The sequence below is a fragment of the Echeneis naucrates genome, chromosome 16, assembly GCF_900963305.1.
Source record: "Echeneis naucrates chromosome 16, fEcheNa1.1, whole genome shotgun sequence".
In the NCBI taxonomy this organism is placed as follows: Eukaryota; Metazoa; Chordata; class Actinopteri; order Carangiformes; family Echeneidae; genus Echeneis; species Echeneis naucrates.
This window is the reverse complement of record NC_042526.1, coordinates 18,910,444-18,937,638: the sequence shown is the minus strand read 5'-3', so window position 1 is coordinate 18,937,638 and position 27,195 is coordinate 18,910,444. Positions and strand designations below refer to the sequence as shown.

The 27,195-nt window shown below is 39.6% G+C and overlaps 1 non-coding gene across 1 annotated transcript; it reads right to left on the bottom strand.

The window, feature by feature from the left end:
* Positions 1–19,340: 19,340 nt before the first annotated feature.
* Positions 19,341–19,414, bottom strand: trnat-agu (transfer RNA threonine (anticodon AGU)). The gene has a single exon. It is a non-coding gene; the product is annotated as a tRNA-Thr (tRNA).
* Between the last annotated feature and the right edge of the window lie 7,781 nt (positions 19,415–27,195).

Here is a 27,195-nt window from a genome sequence, read left to right as displayed (position 1 = left end):
GAAACCAGCAGAGAAGCTGCACTGGTTACGTCTACAGATAGACTCACTGACTTCAACGCAAAGGATGTCGCTCACACAGAGTCTATTGACACCAAGATCGTGACGTCCTCCGTCCAGCTCCGGCTGGTTTCCTGTTGAGAGACCCATTCCAACCCCCCCACACCCCGCTTCTCACCCACCCACTCATTATGCCAACAGATGTCCCCTGCTGAGTGTGTAACTAATTCACAGCTATTTTTCGTTTCCATTAGGGAGCATGCTGAATGGGGGCTTCTGAACTTTACCACTAATTAGTAAACACCTCCTTACATAGAGATAAAACAGTCAGAAGATAATACAGGTTTTTATTGATGGTAAAAGTTTTCAAATCTGCACCATTGGGTCCAAATGGAAAAGCTATTAAAACAAAAAGCTTTTTGTTAGCGTGTAAATCCAGTATATAGGGGAATATGTACAGAAGAACAGCAAACTTCTTACCATTACAACACATACAGTCGTGCACGTGTGTCTTACTTTCTTTCTTCACCAGACCACACATCTGTCATCCTTTTTCTTAAAATTAATCAAGTCAATGCTGAAGGGGCAAGATCGATGTGCCATCATCTGTTTAAAATCACAATCTCATAAATGGAGAAATCTCCGTCCATCTGTGTCTGTATTTCAATTTTCTGAGAAACCTCTCATCCAATCCACTGCTGGGATACTGTAGGGGGGGGTTAGTGAAGACAAACCGTGATTTTCTAACAGTGGAACTGCAGACAACATGTTGCCATTGGAATTTAACTCTGACAAGGCGGAGCAGCCAACCCGAGCAGTCATTTAACCGGTAATAAACCAAATCAAGACTGACTGACATGCTTCTTGTTCAGGACCAAAGGAAGTGTAAGTGTTTGGTGTGAAGTTATTTGGGCGATGCTGCTACAAGATGGATTGATGCAGGTCAGACAATCAGCCCCTACCAACAGGACCAATATAAAGAGGCACTGAACGAGTTGAGTTGATGATGAATCAAGACTCTAAGAGACGACCTGAGCTTAGTGTCAATGTAATGCGGAGGATTCTGCAGAGGAGAAATGTGAATCACAAATTTCATCATAACAAAAATTACCATTAGTTTGCATTTGGATAATTTTATATTCAACTACTCCACATGATATGGGAAAAAATACAATATATTAAGTCATGGCACTCTGGCAAAAAAAAAAAAAAAACCTTAAAGAACTTCAACGGAGGGGACAAAGAAAGTATAAAGATCCATAGTCTGAGTTTCATTTCTCTGACTTTAAAAAGGAGAAAGTCCATGTCAAACACCACAAGGCTTCATCTTTGGTGTGATAATTATGGGGTATTGGATGCCAAAGTACAAAATCAACCTAAAGTATCTTTATTTTTCAAAAACAAATCAAAAACATTTCAATCAATCTGCCCTGAGTGTTTTCTCTGTACTGCATGAATCTCTTTGTATTTCTATTTCATCTGTCTTACTGTTTGTCTCAGGGACTCGTCACTAGTTGAGGCTAAGCTAACCGAGGAGCCAGCTGGATTCCAGCACACTCATTGCCTCCAGCTCTAAACTATCGTGCAAACACACAGACGCACGAACACACCATTGTCACACATATAACCTCCACCCACCCACCTCCTCCCACTCACACACATCACTCTGATTGCCTGCTGTCCCAAATGAGCACCATAAAGCAGAAAAAAGATCAGCTTCATCCCTCCCCAAGGGCCACTGGTGCCTCCTGACATGGATTGTTACCTCACCCCGACTAAGAATGCCTTGTTCAAATGCTGGCCATTTATGGCAGGTGATACCAAGGGAAAAGGTCAGATCCTGGGGCAGAGGGAGAGATTGTCTTGGTCAGTAGGAAGTAAAGGGCTGACAATTGGGTAAATACTGTGAGATGGATATGGGGGGCATCATATCTGGGCCACCAGCATTAGACTTTAAGATTTATATTTTGGTTATGATTAAGGTTAGGGCAAGTTTGAAGGGCTGCTGTGGATTTAGTAAATAAATTGAAGATTTTTCTTCTCTCTTCACACAGTGAGTCTGTAACAGCTGCAAACACAAGCTGTGATTAGTTGTTTGTTGGAAAAGTAATTTGACATGGTGTTTTTATTTATAGCATTCCAACTGTAATTAAAAAAATATATTATGTGGCATTATATATTGAATATAAAGGTATCGTGACTGGACAATATTCCTCTGCAAAGAGGGAATTTCTCTCTAAATGGATGAACTAAATAGCTGTTTGTGGAACATTGAACCCTTGGCCGCACTTGCATCTTGTCAGTCAGGAGTTGCATCAGATCTCTAGTCAGACTAACATTAGTGAAAGAGAAGCAAAAATAGAGAGAGGAAAAGAGAAAAAATAAAAGAAATTGGCACAAAAGCAATTGCAAATGGATTGTGTAAAAGTGTAAAAGCAGAAAATGCTGGAACCAGTAAAAGAACTATTACCATTTTTTTCAGCAGTTCATCTGGTTTGTTTTCTTTTTGTTTAAGGGAAATAATAGCAGACAGAGAAATGGTCAGCATTTTGGAGTTGTCTGACCTCTGAGTTGCTGATGATGTGTGTGCTGGAATTCACTCCTGGATGATAATGTATAGTCAAACATACTGTACATGTCAGGTTGTATCTCTTGGGCCTGGGAGTTGTGTTCCAGCAAAGGGAACAGTGGCACATTTATTAGAGTTTCAACTCAATGAGCCAGCTCAGGGTAAAGAATCAAAATTATGCCTAACTGTATTCCTCCCAGTGTCCCAGCTTGTATCAGCTGTGTGTTACACTACACTACGGGTCACACTTGGCAAAGAGCTTTCTGGTCTGCTCTTAGCAAACTTGTCTGAAATGGATTTGGATGAATAAGTATATTACCTGTAAAAAAGCAACCATGTATCAATACTAAGTTAATTTTAGGTCATCAGATCATTTTTAATACATCAATTTAGATTAAGAGGATAAAACAACTTCTGAACAGCCAGTTTACTTTATGTTAAAGTTTATCTTAAAGTATTTGTAGTTTTTTTTTTTTTTTTTCAACCATAGAGGACAATTTTTGAAAGAAGCAACTACAGTTTAATTCTAAATACAAGCCAAAGATATCCTTCTTGTGTGGTGTGTTTGCAAATGGTGTGTCATGTGGTGTAGACTGATGTTGGGTTGATGTTGAGTGAGAAGTCTACCGTAACACAAGGGTTTTAGTTTAGTTTTTCACTGCTTCGTCGTTCTTCAGACATTTGCTTAGTGGTGTGTAAACAGTGGAGGTGTGTGTGTGTGTGATAAAAATCACCCAGCTCTTTCCTTCACTTCCCAGCCAACCAGCTGTGTGGATACAACATTGTGTGTCTAAGAGGATTTTGAATGGGTTCTGAGTTTGTCATTGTTTAGTCTCTGTACTCCAGCACATTGGATTTGAACTGTAAGAGTTGACACCCAAAGGCTCAGCCTGTTTTATTCAAACGCAGGACAGTGATACCAAACATTCACAGTGTCATAGTGTCATTGTCTTGACTGTCTTCAAGTTGTTTGTCTGACTTTAGTCTCAACATGTGTTAAAAGTCTTGCTGCCTCCTTCTAAATAAGTAATAAGAAAACAAATGTTATTATGTTGATATGCTGGGATTGTGTCATATGTTTTGGAGTAAATACAAATTTTTTTTTAAATTATTTTACCAGGCGAAGAAGTCAAAGGCGTGTGGTCATAGCTCCATTTAACTCCATTAAAGATACAGAAACATACATCATCCAGAATACAGAATCAAGATTTTCTAAACCCATGTGGCCTTGTTTTGTATTTGCTTGGAATTTGCCCTGAAGGTAGCAATCCTGTTTCACTTCAACGTTTTTTATCCATCAGTTCTCATCCTCCATCTTTACAAGTGACATCTACAATCAGGTCTCTACGTCAGACACTCCTATTGGCTTTAGTGGGTGATGTCACAAACAATTGTCATCTCATTCAGAGGCCTAACTGTTACCTGCCTGTGTAGCCAAATGAAATGGGACCAATCCTGTATTTTCTGATATCAGAGCGAGGACAAGTTGGTTTGAATTTATTGTAGTGATAGTAAATGAAACATGGACAATGAGATATTCAGAGCAGTTGAGGCTTTGGAACTGATTTTTCATTATTACTGCTCAAAAGAATAAACAAAACTTAAGATTAGATTAGAGACTGAAACATCAACTCACGTTCAGAATAGCCTTGTCTGTAAACATTTTCATTGTTTGCAGTGCTTCAATCTGTAAAATATGTAAAAATCAATTTCCAGTTCTTGTTTTATCAGTACATAATTAGCTGAGGCTGTGATGATGGAAAAGCCTTAATCTGGGCCTAAAGGGGTTAAAAAGGCACAAACGTATTTTGTCCTCAGCTAAATTTACACACTTAATTAACCAAAAAATCCTGGCCTTCCTTTTGAGGGGATGTCAAGTTAAAATCAGATGCGATATCCTGTACAAATTTCAGTTGTTCCAGTGTTTTAATACAAGAGTCAGTGGTACAATGGCCTGGTGTGACAGGGTTAATATACCTCACAGATAGATGTGCAGCATCACTGATGTTACTGCTCACAACCTGCCCACATGTTGTCAGGTTCAGTCGACCAAAACCTTTGGTTACAAGTTTTGTTGAGAGTTGAAAATGTAAATGCTTTTTCGGTCAAGTCCCTGATGATTAAAAAAAATGTTAAACAGTAAAAACAGCCAACAAGCATATTCAATGAGGAGCATTTGCCTCTCAGATTACATTTTTGTAATCAGGTTAGCATCATGTCTTTAATCTTACTATCAATTAAAAAAATTATGCAACCCTTCTCAAACTCTTTGATTTTACTGTATGTGAATTTACATGTAATATTAGTATTTTGTGTTTGTGTCTATGATGTCCGGTGGCCAGTCGTAGTGAACTAAAGCATTACACCTGTGTACACATTGACCAAGTACCCGGCAGCCAACGCCCTGGAGAACAGACCGGGCAGTGTGTGAGCCCACAGGAAAAGTGAGTGTGTGTGACTTGGAGAAAGGAAGTCAGATGGAGAGTTTGCACAGGTGTGTGAGAGCTGTATGTGTGTAAGTGCGTTTGAGGTCTTGAAGCCAAGGTTGCTTTTTGAAACTACCATGTAATGCCCCTTCTCCTCCCATCTTTGAACATATCCCATGCGGAGGACCTGTGTTGAATATAAAGTTCCAAAGAAGGGACTCTTTGTATTTTTCAGCAGCTGCAGGAACCGCTCAGTGCTCTGATTACTGTTTGTCTGTCATGTTAAAGAACATGTCTTGTTGTCGGGTTAAGAGGTGCACTTCAGATGTAGAAGTATTGGTATTTTCTTTCATGTTTCTTGAAATGTTTGCAGTTGTGACTGAACTGTTAAACTGTCTACATCTGAGTGAAAAAGGCTGAATTGAAACAGATCCAAATGTACTTTTGAAATGGTCCTACTTTTAATCTGAAGCTCAGAGGAATCCAAGGTGAGGAAGGGCTTCTCAGGTCTTCTTCAGCTACTTTTGCACCAGCACATAGATAGATACACAGCTGTCAAAACAAACCGCCTGACAACAGTCTTATCTCTGTTATCAGTGAATTGAGTGAATTGATCATCTTTAGTTGAGAGGATTCAAGTGCTTAAGTCATACAGATGTTTGAACAGTTACAGACTTTCTTGTAACTAATGACATGTAAAATATTAGGAATGCGCTGCTTTACTTTGCTGCTCGTGCAACCAAGTGTGGTGATATTTCCAGTTCTCACTAAGGTTTATGGAACAGAGTAAGCATGCATATAAGTTGAACAATTCTGCCATCTTTTACATAATTTTTATTTGAAGCAAGAATTTTTCTAATTGCGTTTATTTCTGCTCTTTCTTTTTTTTAGATTCTTCTGCATGTTATTATTCATGCATTACATATTCATACATGTCTTTTTTTAAATCGGCTCAAAGCAGAGGAGCAGTTAAGCTGACCAGATGGATATTCATGCTGACCTGAGGGGCCCATTGTAGAACCTAAGGGTTTGCCTAAGGAGCCCTTAGGCAAACCAGAGGGCATATAGCCCCTCTATTGCCCCTCTGGCACGTCATTCAGGAAAAGATCAGCATTACATGAGGGCATGTCGCATTACAGCTGTGATGTCTTAGCTTCATATCATCATAATCTAATTTTATTCAGATTAAATTCATTTTTCTAACTTTGCTTCATTTGTTGTCAGTGCTATAGGTTGCCATGGTGATATAACACATTTTTGTGTTTCCCTCGCAGAGGGGATTGTTGCCTCAGCAGCATAAAATGAACAGACTTGAGTGGATAGATAACACACAACACAATGCCAGTCAGCAGGCCACACACACACACACACACCCACACACCCACACACACACAACTGGGTGGTCTTTCAAGAGTTAACAGGGTTAATGGCAGTCTTGTTTGGTGGAATTGACTCTTCAGCCTCAAACATGGATATGCATGCAGACATAATGACACGTGCACTCACACTTAAACCATGGCTAACAACAACGGTGCAATCTTGTGTATAATTGGTTCGCTTCCTGTATGTGGTTCACTTTGGGGGGCAATCAATCTTAAATACACCACACCATCATCACACACACACACTTCTGGCACAAAATTGACTTCCACACCATGCTGTGTGTAAATAAAAGCTCTGGTTCCGTTACACAAGTGACATAACCTATGAAGCATTATAACAAATTATGAGTTATCTCTGTCCTGTTTATCAGATAAACATGGAGAGGAATGAGGAAAAAAGAATATAAAGTTGGCAAAGTAATATCAGATGAATCACTGTTGATAAATCTGTGCCTTAAATGGGCAGAGGTTTGAGAAGGAGTCACACAGTGTGTAAACTAACACATAAGGCTTTTTACCTATTGACACATTGCAAGAGTTTCCCGTTAAAGCTGAAGATATGTTGGTATTAAGCTGTAAAAATGATTTTCTGTTTTCTCGTGCTCTGTGGGTTTTTTATCCAGTTTTCTAACTGAAAAAAATATTAACATTTCTTTTTTTTCAAACATCAAAAACAAGGCTTCTGCTTTTTATGTGAGTCAAGAGAGGAAGAAAACTTTGTGTGACTTATTTCTCTGAAGTTACTTGTCTCAATATAGCTCCATATTAAATCCACTGTCTAAAATCAGCATAAATAGGAAGAACCAAAGAACAGATCAGATGAACGTAAACACAGTATGATGGTTTGCCGGCTCAAAAAAGGATGGTTCAGCTGCTGTGTAGGCGTTTCAGAGGGGACTTTAGTGAAATATTTGGAAATGCTCATGTGCATGGAACAGGTACAGGTTTGACAGCAGAAGCTATGGCTCTGTGGGTGTGTTGAGTTGAGCACACATCATTTGTGTACTCCATACTATTCACAAACTTTGTGAATGTCATGCTGTGCTTTATTTTTTCTGAGTGTACAAAAGTTAAGATTGTTGTCTTTCTATCATTAGAGATGTTGTTGAAAAAAACGGCAATAACTCCTGAAGAGGCAAGAGCTGATAGATGCTATCTCCACTTCACCACTGTTTGCTTACATTCCCTCAGAGGGCTGTTGTGTCCAGATGAGCCTTCATCACTTTGCTCCTGTACTGCCACTGGGTTCCTTTTGAGTCTTCTCCACTCAGTGCACCATGCTGAACTGCAATGCCTGGTCACATTTCCTAGACAAGCAGCCCATTGCTGGTCCAGCCTTTCAGCGTGTTTGTGTGAATGGCTTGTTGGGACATCATCTGAAACGAGAAGACCTGAACTTCACACATGTTGAGAAAATGTCCACTAAGCTGTGTAACAGCACATCAGTACTGATCTGATTTTCATGTGTCACACTGGTGATGTGCTGTTCGGAGCACAATTACAAACTGGTACAAACCAGCAGGTACTGTAGTTTTACGTTCTTACTAATATAAGTTTTTTGTGCACAAATGCTAAATAAATCTCTGCTGAATTCCTCATACTTTTTAAATTAATGATACATATGTGTTTGTGATTTCTGATGAGTGATGTTTTCAAATGCCATTACACAACAGGAGGTTTTAGCCAAATAATCTGATTGGTCACAGATGTGGCACCAGCTGTGAACCTCGGTGAGCTGCGCTTCATTACTCGCTGAGCCAACTCTAGCTACCACGATGGAGTCAGTGAGCAGTCGTTCTTTTCTCCTCTCTCTTACTCTCACTTTTGTTGAGTTAAAAGCGCACCAGCTGGTAACTAAAGGGCTCAAACCACTGAAATGATATTATAGATAAATGATATTTAAATATCCTTTGGCCTTTGCTTCTTTGAAAGTGTGTAGACGTGGCTAAAGGAGGAAAGAAGGAGTAGGGGGTTCTGAGATGACAAGAGATGAATGGGCTTGTGTGTGAGCCTGTAAAAACAGCTGCTGGTTTTGTTTTGGGAACCAACATCATCACACACACACAAACACACACATACACATGCACCAACTCCTCAACTGAGCCAAGTAACCCAAAAGGAGAGAAAATGCGCTTCTCATGCACCTTCCCCACCCACTCTTTGGGAAAACAAAAGCCAATCACTTTAGGTTTGCATTCACAATGAATCACACACACAAAATACTTAGAGCCCCCTCGTCTTGCCACTCAAACGCCAAGCCATATTCTTTGTTTGTGCATGTGTACAAGTGCATAGTTGCACACTCATACAACCTCAAGCACTCCCTCCTCCCACAAACACATACACAGAAGAACATCCACAAATAAACACTTACTCTTGCTTCTTCCATTCACTGACTCATTTCGAATGAGAGCCAGAAACTCTGTAGGAAAGTCTAAATATGCAAACCCACTTGCTTGGATCACACCCTACACATTCAAATGAGCACAATGTTGCACATGCATTGTTTACTACTTCATTTGTTTGTCTGCACTACATAGCACATGGCATTCTGGGCTCTTCTTTGCAAAGTTACAATTATATTACACATGCAATGTGTGTGTGTGTGTGCGCCAAGGGCCAGACAAGGGGCTTGGTGCCAGCAAGGATAAAGAGCAGATGGCGACCCTGACAGGGCAGAAAACCTCCAGTTCCCACATACTCCTGTTCTATTCAGCCTTCACTCCTATACTTCTTAATGGCAACATGGCATGTGTGACAAGGATAGCTTAGATTTATACTTGAATGCACAGACGTTATAGGAGAAAGAAAAAAAAAGAGCAGACAAGGGTGGCACAAAAACGACTGCTTTCTTGTGGGTACTAATTCTTTTCATGGGGTAATCATACAAGTTATGGGAACTGGGCAGTTGTGCCTGGTCAATTAGTGTCACAGTGGCATGGTCCAAGAAGACTTGAATGGGCCCTTGGCATGATAACAAACCATCATATAGTTTCATGTATAGTATATTTCAATAGGTGCTAAGTGCCTAATGACCAACAGTTTTCACTGGCCTAGGCATAAATGAATAAAATATTCCTGATCAAGGCATGATATAGTGCATGGTGACCTCCTAAGACTGTGCTATGGATCTGATTCCTAACATGCTTTTTATTTCAAAACATTTTTCACGTTCCTCCACACATTCAGGTGGTTGGCTCCATTGTCCTGGTATTTTGCCTCTTGGCTCCACGGTGTGAATTACTGCAAAATTTAATGCAATTATATTACACATTCTTTTCTCACTGTGATGAATAAAAACTACACTGTTCACTGTGTGTATGTGAAAATGGTTTATTGCCCTGAATTTGCAATATTAAATATATATATATATATAAAAAAAAACCTGTTGGATTTGTATTCTTCATTTTTCATATTCATAGCATCTAATTATTCTATTAATGCAGCATATAGCAGGATATATAAATCAAAAGCTGTGAAATAAGATATAGGCATATTTTCAACTCACTAAAATCATGATTAATAGCTGTCTAATGTTCCAACTAACTTTGGAGGTCTTTTTGTGTTGTTGTTGCATCTGACAACGAGTTTATCACAAACAAGAAATAAATACCCACCTATTAGTTGTTATGTTGTGATTCCAAATGATGGTGTCACTGAAACAGCTCTTTAAAAGGAATTATTTCTGTCAGACGTTTTGGGTAATGTTCAGTTCACAATTACTGAAGCCATTTTCTAACATTGGCTAACTTACTTGGAATTTCTATTGCTACATTTGAACATTAGCATAAAATAGCTCTTGAGGTACAGTGGTCCAGATATTATATGCACTTTTTGAATAGCTTTTTTGGGCAATGGATGATCTGTAACTCACTGAGACATATACCAGAAGCAAGTTAAATTGCATTATTGAATTGCATATTTCATATATATAAAAAAAAAAAACTAAGTGGATAAGTGGATCTTGCTGATCTCCAGACATCTTGCAAATACAGACAGGGAGGAGAGGAGGACATGAGAGATGTAAAAAAAAAAAAAAAAAAAAAAGGAAATGAGAGAACAGTCCCAGGACAAAAAGTCAGAAGAAGTGGCTGAACCTGTTGACTCTTTGAACCAGTGGATTCCCAGCCCAAAGGGCAACTTCTGCTTTTACATCTCACACCATGACATTTACTGGACTACAAGACTTATTTAAGAAATTCTAGGAATATATGACATTGAACTGCTGACTGAGTTGACTGTACTGCTTTCAAAATAGTCTGGAAGACCACACTGCAAAGGCTCCACAACACAACTGGTGTTAATGTTCTGTAAGAATTAAAACAAAAAAAGTCACCCATCAGATAAGTCAAAATGGTACACTGGCAACATTGATACAGTCCTACATTTATTGTGCATGTGGTTAAACATGTTTTTCATTTCCATATATCTCTGTATAATGTTTTTTTTTTTTAAATCATGGCCAGGATTGAAGAAATACTTTATGAAACTCAAAACATCATGGACACAAAAGTGGCTTTCTACCAAAGATGTTGCTTTAAAAATGTAAAGGCTAGGCAAGATCCTTTGATCACTTCATCTTGCGTATCTTTAATGTATATGTATCAAAGCTCAAGGGAAACAAAGGTACAAAGACGCAAAGAAAGAGGCTAAAAAAGAGAAAGACAGATGGCCATGTACTGTGTTACCCATACAAAATGATAAACAATAAAACCATAGGCTCTTGGCATCAGGAATACCTAAAGAATTTGATTTGATGCCCCTTCTTAGGTCGGCATTTGGTTCCGTCCTCCACCCTTTGCTCCCCATCTGGCCTCCATTGTCTGGAAGCCCTGAGCGACAGGTGGTATTGTTCCCACGGAGACAGTTGCCGTGGTGGCACACTCCTAAGGGGGTAGCCTGTCCACGTACACAGTCACCAGCCACTTCAAGAAAACCTGTTTCCTGTGTGCGTTCCTGCCAGACAGGCAGTGTAGCGCCAGGAAGTGCACCATCTCATCAGGTCATGTTGTTTCTCCTCAGGCTGGCAGGTGTCTCTCTCAGGAAATTTCCCATGTGAAACAGACATGGCCGGATATGAGTTTGTTGTCATTGTTTCCTTCAATTATCACCCGACTTTAAAATGCGTTTGTCAAGAAGACTTAAAAAAAGATTATAAAGTCCTTAACTACTTTAAGATAAGTTTGAGTGGGGATTTGGATGAGATCATGCAAGCCCTAAACCAGTCAACTACCTCATTCACAGACCAAAACAAGCACAGCATTAGTCCAGAGGGGCCTTTCAAACCCATTGGCTCCTGTTATAGGTGCAAATTTTTCACAAAGTCACAATTATATAGTTCAATTTGAAAAACAGATTTTAGTAAAGACTCCTCAAACACATCTACATAGTTTACTTTGGACTATTTTCAGCTGAGGAATAACACATAAACAATGCTATCAGTTTCTCACTGCTGATTTTGATCTTTTCAAAGGGTCTGTTGTTTTTAAGAATATTATAGAATATCCCCAACCGTTTCCTTACAGTCGGGGCCACAGGCACTAGTGAAGAACTAATGGTCTTTTAACAGTTTTCTGTCTTCAGTTCTTTCTTAAACAATATGAAGAAAACACACATAGTGTCCAAATGTGGGATGGAAGACCAGTAGAGGCCATTATCAAATTATGAAGAGTGGGTTTAATCAACACACAGATCTAAACTCTTAGCAAATGATTCCCACTGATAAAGTTTATGTCTGAGAGCTAAGGCAGATGTGGGTGCACATAGACTAAGAGCAAGGAGTCTGAATGTGTGTGTGTGTGTGTGCTCTGGTGTTGTAGCCAGACTGACTTTATGCTGTCAGTGCTCATTAGGATAATGACTGTGGGATCTGGCAGGTGCCCAAACTCTGAGAGAAGGATGGGGGCTGGAGGGAGGGGCAGTAGAAGCAAGGAGAGTTATAATGGCCCAGGAAAGACATTGGAGTGTGTGTGTGTGTGTGTGTGTGGGGTTGCTACTTACTGGGATCACATTTCATCCACCACATACAAATACACATACACATACACAAGCAGTCTCTGTTTTGTCTGTAATAAACAGACAAAAACACTGACAAACGTTTATGCTCTGGCTAACACAGATAAGCATAAATTGTGAAGTAAAAAGAAGACAAACATACTATGAAATTGGGGGACTGGCTTCCTCCTCCTCATATCACACGAGCTCTGGCTTTGGACACATGGTTTATGTTACAGTTCCTCTCTGCGGTAGCATCTGTGTTCAGGGTTTATGCAAGATTTTGCAGCTGTATAATGTTCTTGACAATTTGGCTGAATTTGCTCTGCAGCTATTGTTTACCAAACTGGACAGCCAGAAAGAGGTAAACTAACTTTTTGGGAGGTGAAGACGTGTGAATACTTGAACATGTTTGAGCGTGTGTCAGGTACTATTATATCTCGCATGGAAAAATACTTACGTTTACAATAAAAAGTAAATCTAAAAATAAACATAAATATAAACAATACATTTAAAAATAAACAATCAAAACAATAAAATACCAAAACTATAAAAATAAACAATCAAAACAATAAAATACCAAAACTATAAAAATAAACAATAAATTGATGAACATGCAAACTCCCCACAGTCCACAGACCTGGAACTGAACCTGTGACCTTCTTATTGTGGGGCAACAGCCACTACGCCGCCGTGCTGCCCCAAATCTTTCACCTAAACGTCTAAAAGTGCTGTCTGGGCAATCTCTAATGCTGGCTGCTTTGTGAATATGAAAACCATGTTCAGCTTAAGGTAACTTTTTAATGTAGGCTTTGATCACATGAGTTAAACAATAAAATACACATCAAATCTGAATTCTTTTTCATTTGTATGAGAAACCCAAATGTCATCTGGATGCTGGTAGTGTTAGAATAGAAGAATTCCTGCCTTGTTGATTACCATCCTTTCCGGAATGGCTGTACTAACATAACTGTAGAAATATAGTTTAAAATATGTTTGTGGAAACCATGCAATGCTTTGAAATCAAATTAAATGTAGGTGGTCGTGCAGCAGGCAGACCACCACCTGTAGAAATGTCACTGAAATGTGACTTCGGACTAAATTGGTCCTTAGCCACAGACCTTGTGAACCCATAAAGTCCTCCTCCTCCTAGTGTTAGCTGACGTAGATGTCCCCACATATCAGTCAGGTTGGAATTTAAATGTACATTGTTCTGTTTAGGGTATTTAATTATCACTACATTGGTAACACACAAACTCACTCACACATACATCCAAACGGTCCTTCTCAAATACATTTAAACACAGAGACATACATCTGCTGGGCTGAAGTCCAAACAAGACAGATAAATGTGAAACTCAAGTCGTCTCCTACGGCTCTTTGATGCGGTTGTATAGGCTCAGATGGCGGTGTGAGGTAGTGTGTTTGTCACAAAATCCTTCACCCAAGCAGATCAAGGGCATTCACCACACACTCAAACATTGCACATGTCTGCAGATAGAAGGATTATCTGTTCTAAAAAGGAAAGGTCAGCATGAGGGAGCAGCTCAGATCAATGGAAAGACAGGATGGATCCTGAATAGAAATTCACAGAGAAGTTCAAGAGTAAGAGATTGCTTTTGAAAGGATTAGAGAGACACACATTTGCATTGTGTAATAGCAACAGCAGCCATGATGGATTTGGCTTACAATTGAAATTAATTTTGGGCCTGAACTTCAAGTAAAAACCTCAATTTTAATTAAATTAACTGAATGTGGTTTGAACAAGCTATTACCATCAAACTCTTCAAATCTAAACAAGAACAAAAAAAAAAAAAGCATTCTGACAAAAATACACAAAACTGATGCTTTCCACTACAGTCTCTATGCCCAGGCTCTATCTATTATATGAAATACACAGACATGAGATAATATAAATGCATTTTTTTTTAAACATTTTCAGTCAAAAATAACCCCAAAATTTATTTTAAAAAGAAATGCAATGCTCTTTCTCTCTCTCTCATGGTTCATGTAAACAGACAGAGACAGAAGTATATCGAGCGACAGCAGCTGTGAAGGAACACCACCTACTATGGGTTTATGATCAAAATCAACTAGGTGAGAGTAGAGCTGGAAGGTCAGCTTTGTGACTTGACTTTGGGAGTAAGGGTTGATAGGGAGAGAAGTGACATCCTGCAACTGAAAAGGCACCGCTGGAATTTGATACCAGGATCTCGTGTTGTACCCTGTGTACCCTGGTCCTTGTGTGGCATGTGTTAGGAAAGATGAGTGGGTGGAATGTGATCCAGACAGCTGAGATCAAATCAAATCAGATTTATTTGTATAGCGCCAAATCATAACAAAGTTACATCAAGGCACTTTACATATAGAGCAGGTCTAGACCAAACTCTTTATAAATTTATTTAAAGAGACCCAACAGATCCCCCGATGAGCAAGCACTTGGCAACAGTGGCAAGGAAAAACTTCCTTTAAGAGGCAGAAACCTCGAGCAGAACCAGGCTCAGGGGGGGCGGCCATCTGCCTCGACCGGTTGGGTTGAGAGAGAGAGAGAGAGAGAGAGAGAGACAGGCAGGCAGGCATGTAGGCAGGAACATGTTGTTGCATGAAGTTCATGGAGTTGAGCTGTAATACAGAATTCATGCTATATGGGACCAGCAGGTGTTGCAGGAACATGGGATGGAGGGTTAGGGTTAGGGTTACCACCTGCAGCATGAGGACAGGGAGAGAGAGGAGAGGAACTGGGAGCTGATAACTGAACGATCTGCCTCCAGATTTACTCTTGGAGACTCTAGGAACCACAAGTAAACCTCCATCTAGAGAGCGGAGTGGCCTGCTAGGACAGTAAGGAACTATGAGCTCTCTGAGATACGATGGAGCTTGGCCATTAAGAGCTTTATACGTTAAAAGAAGGATTTTGAATTCTACTCTATATTTTACTGGCAGCCAATGAAGAGCAGCTAACACGGGAGAGATGTGATCTCTTTTCCTAGTTCCTGTTAATATTCGTGCAGCAGCATTCTGAATTAACTGAAGGCCTTTTAGAGATTTGTTTGGACATCCAGATAGTAATGAGTTACAGTAGTCCAGCCTAGAAGTTACAAATGCATGGACTAGTTTTTCTGCATCATCCTGAGAAAGGATGTTTCTGATTTTCCTAATGTTTCTCAGGTGGAAGAAAGCTGCCCGACTAACTTGTTTTATGTGAGGGACAAAGGACATGTCCTGGTCAAAAATTCCTCCAAGGTTTCTTACAGTGGAGCTGGAGGCCAAAGTAATGCCGTCCAAACTGATGAGATGATTAGATAGTATTTTTCTGAGGTGCTTAGGACCGAGTACAATAACTTCTGTTTTGTCAGAGTTGAGAAGTAGAAAATTATGGGTCATCCAGACTTTTATTTCTTCAAGACATGTCTGCAGTCTAACTATCTGACTGACTTCATTTGGCTTTATTGATAGGTACAGCTGAGTATCGTCTGCGTAGCAGTGGAAATTGATGCTGTGTTTCCTGATAATGTTGCCTAGAGGAAGCAGATAAAGCATAAAGAGGATTGGTCCAAGTACCGAACCCTGCGGGACTCCATGACTGACTACAGTACATGAGGAGGAGCTGTTGTTTACATGAACAAACTGATGTCTATCTGATAAGTAGGATTTTAACCACTTTAGTGCAGTTCCTTTAATTCCAATTTCATGTTCCAGTCTCTGTAGTAAAATATTATGATCTATGGTGTCGAATGCAGCACTAAGATCTAGAAGGAGAAGTATGGAGGCTGATCCCTTGTCTGAGGCCATTAGAATGTCATTGGAGACTTTAACCAGCGCTGTTTCTGTGCTATGATGGGCTCTAAATCCTGACTGAAACTCTTCAAACAAACTGTTCCCATCCAGATGCTCGTGTAGTTGTTTTGCTACAGCTTTCTCAATGATTTTAGAAATAAATGGAAGGTTCGATATGGGTCTATAGTTTGCCAAAACATCTGGATCAAGATTAGGCTTTTTAAGCTGGGGTTTGATGACCGCAGTCTTAAATGCCTGAGGTACATAAGCCAGAAATAAAGTCAGATTAACCAAATCTAGAATGAACGGCTCAATTACATAAAAGATCTCTTTAAAGAGGCTAGTTGGTACTGGGTCTAATAGACAGGTTGACGGTCTGGATGATGAAACTACAGAAGCTAGCTCTGAGAGATTTAGAGGTGAGAATGATTCCAGATGTAAAAGAGGCGCCACAGCTGATTCAGCAGTTGCCGTCTTCAGAAGGGGATTTTTATCTAACGTAGGCAAGAGCTGATAAATTCTTTCTCTGATCGTGAGAATTTTGTCTGAAAAAAAACTAATAAAATCATTACTGCTTAGAGCTAAGGGGATCACTGGTTCAACTGAGCTATGGCTCTCTGTCAGCCTGGCTACAGTGCTGAAGAGAAACCTGGGGTTGTTCTTGTTTTCTTCTATGAGTGCTGAGTAATATGAACTTCTAGCACTGCGGAGAGCTTTTTTATACGTTTTTAGGCTGTCTTTCCAGGCTCTCTGAGACTCTTCTGACTTACTGGAACGCCAGTTTCTTTCTAATTTCCTTGATGTCTGCTTCAAGGTACGGATTTGGTAACTATACCAGGGAGCCATCCTCCTCAGATCGAATTTCTTTTTGAGAGGGGCGGCATTATCAAGATTCGAACGCAGTGTGGCCATAGTGCTAGTCACAAGGTCATCAACCTGCGTATGGGAGAAATCCTCATTTAAATTTAGATATGGCATTGTTGGGAATGATGACCAAAAGTTCTCTTTAAATTTAGCCACAGCAGCTTCAGATAAACATCTTCTATAGCTGAATTTATTCCTCAATGCTGTGGAGCCCATTAAAGTAAACTCAAATGTAATAAGGTAATGGTCAGACAGGAGAGAATTTTGGGGAAGAATTGTTAGCTTGTCAATTTCAATGCCATAAGTTAGAACAAGATCAAAGATATGATTGTAAAAGTGAGTGGGTTCATTCACATGCTGGGAAAAGCCAATTGAGTCTAGTAGGGAAAGAAACCCAGAACTAAGGCTGTCGCTTTCTACATCAACATGTATATTGAAATCTCCCAGAATAATGATTTTATCTGTACTAAGTACTAACTCTGATATAAACTCAGAAAACTCTGATAGGAATTCTGAGTACAGACCAGGTGGACGGTATACTGTAACTAACAGAACTGGTTTTTCACCTTTCCAGTCCGAGTGGGAGAGACAAAGAGTGAGGCTTTCAAAAGACCTGCAGCCAGATTTTGGTCTGGGGTTGATTAATAGGCTTGACTGAAATATTGCAGCCACCCCTCCTCCTCGACCTGCGGTACAAGGGATATGAAAGTTAACATGAGTTGGGGGTGTAGCTTCATTAATGCTAACATACTCATCCTGCTGCAGCCACGTTTCAGTTATACAAAATAAATCAATATGGTGATCAGCTATGAGATCGTTAACTAGTAGAGATTTTGATGATAATGATCGAATGTTCAACAGTCCACATTTGATCGCAGTGTTATTTGAGACTAAGTTTGTGGCTGTTTTTGTTTTTAGCTCCTCTTTTGTTTAATTTGAGTTTATTAACTTTTCAAAATTTAGGTCGTCGGGGGACAGACACAGTTTCTGTAGACCTAAACATAGAGAGAGACTCTATTCTATTCTCGGCAGATGACCGCTCTGACTGAGGCGCAGAGGAGCGTGTTAAACTGCGGCTCTGCCTCCTGGTCTCGACCCGGGATTGTCAGGGTTTTGGATTTCTAATAAAATCGGCCATATTTCTAGAAATGAGAGCGGCCCCGTCCACGGTGGGATGGACACCATCTCTCCTAATTAGACCAGGTCTCCCCCAGAAAGACTTCCAGTTATCTATGTAGCCCACGTTGTTTTCGGGACACCACCTCGACAGCCAGCGGTTAAATGACGACATGCGGCTGTATATGTCATCACTGGTCCGATTGGGGAGGGGGCCGGAGAAAACTACAGTGTTCGACATCGTTTTAGCAAAAGTACACACCGATTCCACATTCATTTTTGTGACTTCCGACTGGCGAAGTCGGGTGTCGTTACTGCCGACGTGAACTACAATATTAGCATATTTACGTTTACCCTTTAGCCAGCAGTTTCAGATAAGACTGGATGTCGCCTGCTCTGGCCACCGGGATACACTTCACTATGGCCGCCGGTGTCGCTAACTTCACGTTCCTCAGAATAGAATCACCAATCACTAGAGTCGGCTTTTCAGCGGGTGTGTCGCTGAGAGGGGAGAACCTGTTGGAAACGTGAACTGGTCGGTGGTGAGCCGGGGGCTGCTGCCTACGACTATGCCTCTTGTCTCGGACAGTCACCCAGCCGCCCTGACTAGATCCCGGCTGCTCGGGAGCCACTGGGGGGGAGGAAACTATCTTAGCTGCCGTATGAGCTCGTCTAGGTTGGTCCGCACCGGCTACAGGGGGGGGGGGGGCTAACTACACTAGCATAAGTTGGGCTAGCTAAAGTGCGGAGCCGGGATTCTAACTCATTAATCTTCGCCTCCATTTCTACCATCATCCTACATCTATGACAAGAGGTGCTATCATAAAAGGAGGCAGAAGAATAACTACACATGAGGCACAGAGAACAGGAGAGGAGAGGAGGAGGAGAAGGAGGAACAGAGAGTGGAGACAGAGAGCTAGAGGACATTGCTAATCGGGTAGTTTGATTAGCGGAGGAACAGAAACGGTTATAAACTTTGGAGAAAGGGGAGATATTGACTTCTAAAACCTAGTGTTGGTGTGAAAATAATTTTCTGCCTGATTACTCGAGTGAATTAGGAAATAATAGCAGAAGAACAGTGGAAACAACACAAGCACAATAGAGAGCACAACCGCCAGTGACCGGAAATGACGCAACACGCTTACCGCACTATGTTAGACGTACGGCCACTGGAGATGAACGAATGTCAGGAGAGATGTTACTTTATCTTTGAAAAGGCACTGCTGGGATTCGAACCCAGGATCTCCTGTTTACTAGACAGGCGCTTTAACCAACTAAGCCACAGCGCCCTGGCGTGGTAGTGTGGTGGGGGGGGGAGGGGGTGAAAAATAAATAAATAAATAAATAAATAAATAAATAAATAAATAAATAAATAAATAAATAAATAAATAAATAAATAAATAAATAAAAAAAATAAAAAAAATTAAAATAAAATAAAATAAAATTAAATAAAATAAAATAATCCAAGATCGGAGAATTTTACATTTCATCATTTCATTTACATCATCCAGTGTAGGCTGATAAATCAGGGTGTGCTGAAAAGCAAACCCAAAACATCCTGTTTACCAAACAGTGGCCAAGTTAAGATATCTCATCCTTTGAACATGTACTCCAGTGGGGAATGCAGTTGGCCAGAAGGACCACTGGCCTTTATGATTGTGTTCATGCAGATCAGTGCAAGCACAGAGGTTACTCTGAAGGCAGCATTTGTGATTTCATTTGATTTGGGTGGCCAGGTGCTACTGTACTGTTTTACCTAAGGATCTCCTGTTTGTTAGTCAGGAGCTGTCACCAACTTGACTGGAAGACTTGTTTCCTAAACCAGCATAATCAGTCCAAACCAGCCCCAAACTGGAAGGTTCGGTCATGGTAAAACTAATCATTGATCAGTAGATCCCAGCATTGGAACAGAAAATCATTAATCACTGTATCATGGCTTCATGAAGTATAGCCACTTTTGGCTTTTCATTTTGTGTCTCTCCACAATTGCGCTATAGAGTGTCATTCTATAGGGTTTTAGTGAAGCCACTTCGATGTTGTCTTGGCTGCTTCAGGTCAATGAACCATTTCCCCAGTATAAGCTCATGTGCAGGTTTTCTTCAAGGACCTCTCTGTATTTTGCTGAATTCATCTGTCTGCTCTCCCATAAAAGCCGAATTAGAAGCAAACTGCGGAGTTGGTCATCCTCCTGGCACGTTCTCCCATCTCTCTAAACTTCTGTAATGCTGTTTTGCAAACTGGAGTCCTGGAGGTGCTAAACCTTTTCCATCTCACAATCAGAGACCACTGTCATCCTGGGAACACTCAAAACTTTGGACAGAGTTTATAACCCTTCCCTCATCTACGTCTCAAAACATTATTGCAGAGGTCTAGACAAACTTTCTTGGACTTCACGGCTTGGTCTTTGTCCTGGTATGCAGTGTGATTTATGGAATACGTATGTGTGTGTGTGCATCTCGCTTAACTTTCCTCAATTTTCCTCAGACAGACTCCAGTTTAATTTATATTAACTAACTTAAGTAAAGCAAACAAGATGCACTTTACAACTATTGTAAATCAGGGTTTGAATAAGAGAATGTTTTTCTTTGTGATTATAGGTTATTTCAGGAAAATGGCCATGTCATCTACTTAAAATTCAATTAAGTCTACCCCTTAAAGCCACTGTAAAATTGAAACTATTCTTTGGCTCTGCTAGACCAGTGTAATTCATTAGTGATTTCTTAAACAAGAGGGAACAAGACCGAACATGTAGAGATTTTTTTATATGCTCCGACTACCATTTACTCAAGTTTGTGTTCACAAATGGAAAAAAAATAAATAAATACATTTAAAAAAAAATATATATATATACCATCTTCTTTTTGCCTGAGTGCAAGAGAAATTACTTTAATTATGTTATGAAGTTATTAAGAAAACATCTTGTAACTCAGTATTGGCAGTTAGTGCAGAAGACAACAATGGAATTCGATAGGGGAAACTATGCAACCCACAACTGTTCTCTTGATGGACTGCAGACACACCCCTCCCTTAATTAAAATGTATATAAAAAGTTTAATCATCCAATATTGTGCATTTTGATGGGTATGTAAGGGAACACAACTCACCTGCTGTTCTCCAATCGAGCTGGGGGAAAGTGATCTGTGTTCGGAAACAAAGAGCAGAGAGCAGAGCAGGTCAGTCCATTAGAAGGTTAATGCAGTGTGCGTTTGTGCCTGGAAAAGGGATGGTGCATGTTGTGTGTTTGTCCAAAGCAGAATATGAGGTTTTGGGTGGGAGCCTTCTCTTCACTCTAGGCCTAAGTAGAAAATTCTTTTCTAACACACCTCGCTCTGAGAGAATAGCAGAGGTGCCTCCCAGGGGAGAGCTGACCTCTCTCACTGCCGGTGGGAACCTATTTGTCTCCTTGATTCTTTCTCTGCCTACCTCTGAAAGAAAGATGCCTTAACCTACGCCACACTAACTACAGATCTTCTTCAATTTCAGCTTTCACCAGGGTCCCATGAGGATGCCCTTGGCTTTGTCAGGTTGAGGAAAAGATGACAACCTTTTCGAAACAAAAGGTGCAGGGCATAAGGTACTCTGTATAATAAAAGTGCAAATATTCATTTAAATTCAACTCTTATTTAACGTGTCATATTTAATGTGTCATATCCTGGACCAGGCAAAATGAAATTCAAAGCACTATTTCATATAATGTGTAGAAAATTACCTACCTCAAAGACACAACCAGCGCGCACTTTCATTTAATTACATTTGTACCTCGGGGGCTACATTTTGAAAAGGTCTATATGTGAATCTACAGCTCTCGATTATCTAATAAGGTATTTACCAATCATTTAGATTTCCAGAAACTGTGCCTCAACTTGTCACAGCATAGTCCAGTCTATGGAAATTTTGAACTTAAATATTTTCCTTTACCTCAGGCAAACTTTTATTATTCCTATTATTTTTATTATTCCTATAATCTGCACAATCATAAGAGATGAGCTGCCATCAGAGTTTTCATAAGGAGCACTATATGACCAAATCATCAGAGTCCCACATGGGCCAGTGGAGTCACACAGGGGTCTACCATGTATAAGTTAATTAAACCTCTTGTGTCCTGTGGGTGAAGTCATTTAGTTATAGCTGAGTGTCAGATTTCACTGTGTTGACGACACCATTCCAGCCAAACATGTTGTACATAGTAAGGCTTTACTAAGCTGGAAAGATTGGTTCAGTTTTGTCTTGATACCTTTGTATGTTAAGCAACAGTTTCTTCTCCCAGAACTACCATATGTTTTTTTTTTTTTTAATTCCAATTTATTTATTTTTCTGAGTGGATAGTAATTGAATTCTGTAATATTAAGACTATGAATTTATCATTTCTGAACTCATCTTTTCAAGTCAGAATGGTGCAGTCGCATTAGTTACAGTTTTCTTTTTTTTTAATAAAAAATAGAGCTTTTATAAAAATTAGATATCAGTCTGTAGATCATATAGCTGCATAGATTGAAGGGTAATATATGCACATAAACAATCTGAATAAACATTCAGTGGATTCAATACATTAGACAAAAAGTAACCAATTAAGGCTTAAATAAAACATTGCAATTTTTTTTGAAGAAAAATTGATTTTTAAATTGAGAAATTATGACAACAGACAGTACAGTTCTCCATAAACACTGCTAGATCCCCGAGTTCAACTCTTCTAAGAGAGTTCGTATTACCTGCAGGTTTTCTGCAAGCTAATCTCTAAATGCCAACGAAAAAAGTTTTAAATTAAGTCTTAATTTCTGTTCAGAGAGCTTTGCAGACCAGTGAAATGTTATTTTGGAGTAGGTGTACATTTCTGAGATTCTTTGATCAGTGTTATCTGGGGGCCACACCGATTTCTTTAAAGTGTTTTCATGCTGAATGACGTCATGTATGGCATGTAAAGGGGGAAAACACCACTGGGTTTCCTGGCATGTTGTTTTCACTTTAATGGTGATTGGAGTCCAGCCATTAAATATCTGTGTCTACCGTGGAGTCATTTGAACTGTATACCACGATTCGCCTTTTCCGTTGCAGATAAGTGAATTGTAATCTGTTTATTGACCAGTGTAAAACTGGCTTATTTTAAACATATTTTATATTTCAAGCCTGTAACATATTGTGCATATGAGAAAAAGAAGTCTTAATTTAAAAAATGCTATGAGTTTCAACTTGGGGCCACATAATTGCATGCTTTTCCACAAATACACACCTGCAAGAAAAACAGACAGTCAAGCAAAAAGAAAAGCGAGAGAAACTAAAGAAGAGACAATTGTCACCCTGTCTCCAGAGACATTCTCCAGTCGTATCCCTGCCACAGACAGGAAGTCACACATAATGTTGGCCAAACGGAAAGATACCAGGGGTTCTCTGAAGGAAACCTGAGACCGTAGGACACTGGATCACTGCGGGGACCTGGGCCTCCCTCTCTATACCTGCAGGTACAAAAGAACCTGTTGCACTAAGTACTATTCACCACAGGTAAGAGATATAGGGCCACCAGGTATGGTGAATAAAGTAGGCAGGCAAGCATCCACTGCGCTGTATTCAGAGGGGATTATGTAATGGTGACACAAGAAGAAAAGGAGGGGATCACAAAAACAACAGTGTCGCTTTCAAATAAAGGTGACATCACCGGCAGGACAGTGACGCCCTTAACTATGCCAAAAGCTGTTGACAGTGTCCAACACAAGTGTATGATTCATAGGTCAGGTGTTCTTCTAACCAAAATGCTGCAGGTGGAGGAGAAGGAAGAAAGCCCAACCAGATATTGCATATTTTGGGCTTATTGAAACATATTGATTCATTCAGACTGCAAACACGAAACAAATGGCCTGAAAAGAAAACTTTTAGAATTCTGTATTTGTATCAATGTCTTGCCACAATTTTATTGCAGATGTCTGTAGTAGGTTTTTCTTGGACTTTATGGTGATGCTTTTGTCTTGACGTGCAATGTGAAATGTGTGATGTCTGCTTTCCCAAACCATGACCATCAAATTCTAAGCACATCTCAACAATAAGTAAAGCAAACAGGATGAACCCCACCACAATTCCCACCACAGCAAAGGGTCTGAATACTTTTGTGAATGGAACATTTTTGCTTTTCACTTTTAGCATCCTTAAAGTTCAGTATTCAGTATTCACCCCACTGTTAAATTATATTTGTAATTTGTGGTGATCAGCTTCACTTTAACCTTAGCAATATTTTTTCTTTGATGTGATCAAATCAAATCTTAATTGGTAGAAATCTTTTGGTCCAATCCAATCCAAACTAATCAACCTTATTTGTAAAGCATGTTTTACAAGCCGCAGTCAAACCAAAGTGCTGTACACTGCAAGCAAGTGGAAAAGAAAAACAAAAACACCACCATGTAAGCTAAAATACACAGTAAAACAATGCTAAATATATACACTTCATAAGCTTAGAAACTGAAACAAACCAAAATGATAACAAGCATAGCTCACAATAAAACAACAATCGCCAAGTCATCAGCCAATGAATCTAGGGCGAGACCACAAAACTCTTGTGGAAGAATAAAAGCCAAGGCACAAAAGTGTGATTGAAGGTGAGATTTAAATGTTTCAGTAGTGGGGAACATTTTGATGTTGTAGGGTAGCACATTCCATAATTTAGGAGCCTCTAATTTTTTTAAACATGTCTTAGGGATGACAAAATCCAAAAAAAAATCTATTCCAAAGCAAATAGCGAGCCAGCGGAGAGTGGGTAGAATTGGCATGATGTGATCATGTTTGCAGGTTCCAGTTAGTTAGGCAAATTAAATCATGAATCACTAGCAAAAAGTCAGCAAAAGATAATACAGATATCATTTCAGTAAGACGCATCAGATGATAAAAGCAGGATCTAAGCGCAGCATAAGCCTGTTTATCAATCTAAAAGCATTATCCACCATGACACCAAGGTCAGACACCAAAGGTTTTACATAAGGTCTGTATAGGGGGCCTCACTGGTCTCACTGGGTTCAAACACTATGACCTCAGTTTTGTTCTCATTTACATGTAAAACGGTTAGAGCCATTCACGCATTAACATCATTTAGACATTAAAAAACAAGTGTCAGGGAGCTGTTGAGGGGCATAGAGATTTGTAAATTTTCTCCATAAAGATGGTAAGAGGTGCCATGATTTTAAGAAGGTTGGCCCAAGAATCGAACCTTGGGGAACTCATCAATAAAGGGGGAGTCAAACTGAAAAGCATCCCTCAAACAGATAAGACCTAAACCAATCCAGAGCAGTGTCCCTGATTTCAACACCGTGCTTGCGTGAAGCAAGTAATGAGAGTTTTGTGTTTAAAAGCTGCCATTAGTCCATAACATAAGGATTAGGCAGTCCCCTGAATCTGCGGTTATTAACAGGTAATGAAACACTTAAAAATGCAGACACTGAAAACTGTCAAAACTGTCAAAACTGGATCAAAAATTACTGTAATTGCATATATTCTAGTATTCCTCCCTAATTAAAATAGGAGGTTTAAATTTAGTTAAAAAAAACAAACAAACAAAAAAAAAAAACAAAGAGAAACAGGCAGGCCACAGCAGAAAATGTACAGAATTTGCTCGCTTCAATGAATGCAGAACAAACTTCTCAGCACTCTGATAGAGGTCAATAAGTTGGTTGTCTGAGGCTTCCTCAAGTTGTGTCCATTCCCACGGCAACAGCAACAACAACAGTTTCTATTAAGTGAATATTAAGAAGCAGGTGACAGAATGATCAATTCTTTCATCTGTGTCATACCAAATTAATTAATATTTGCCATTTCTAACCACGAATGATAGTAATTTTCATTGTGATCGTCTTCAAAGTTATCTTGGGAAATATATATATACAAGTACCAGGAAGAAACCAAGCTGAGAAGCATATTGGTTCAATGTCAGAGATGGAGCAAATCCTCTTGATCTGCTGCCTCCATCTTTTGTTAGCATTTAGTCAATCTTTGGCTATGATCAGCAGTGATTAGCATGTGAAAGTGATCATTTAGATGATGAAGGCAACTTTCCACTTAACTAGTTTTCCCCAGCCAGGTTGTCTCTAGCCATGTTGTCTCCCCTCACTTTTGTGTCAAACAAACGAGCTCACCAACTTCACCTTTGTATCTGAAGTGAAAGCAATCACATCACGTGGCATCTAGACATTCCTGCATAGATAAAGAGAGCAGATACCTGTGAAAAGAGCAGTGATCTGAGCAACTAATGGCACTTTTTATCACTGATATGTACCTCATTTTAATGTGGCAGGAGGTGTCAGAAGCTGCCGCTGTAATTAACTTTCACTAAGAACCACAAAAAGTCCCTAATTATCTGAAAACACAGCAGCAAGCCTGAGTTTTACACGTCAGGCTATGGCATGACTGCCTAAGGTTATATGCTACTTTTCCAAATTAAGATGTCAAAAAATTACAAGATTTATATGTTCTTTGATTTGATTTGATTTTTCTGGTGTTGTTTAATGGAACTAGTATCTATACCGGCCAAGAAATACCCTGAGTTGTCATTGTATACCAGCTACATAACCCTACACACAAAATTTAAAATGTCAAGAGCTACTGTATGTTGTATTTTATTTGAGTTTAGTACAAAAACATCGTAAATGTGCGCCATTTGTAAGTCACACTGTGACTTTGACTTTGATACATTTGATGTGTATAAATTCCTCTAAATTATTTTCAAAAAAAATGTCAATAACTCTAAAATGTATCCATCAAAGCCAGAGGTTTAAACTCTCCTTTGTAAATACCCCCTTTGGACAAATTGGATCCATTTGTCACTCTGTCAAGCATTTTTTCAATGAAAGCAGCCTCAAGAGACCAGTGTGACCAGTATATGAGGATTGTAAATAAGGGGTGTAGTTCAGTGGAAAAACCTGTAGTTTTGTTTTTGTTTTTCATCCTGGGATGAAATGAGTCAAGATACAACAATACATGAAGATGTGACCATGAATATGCTTAAATCGAAACTTGAGGCTTTACATGCAGAGACCACGTGCAAAGTGCTCGAGCTGAGATGACTTAGCAGTCGGTGAGATGTAGGGAAGCCAAAAAG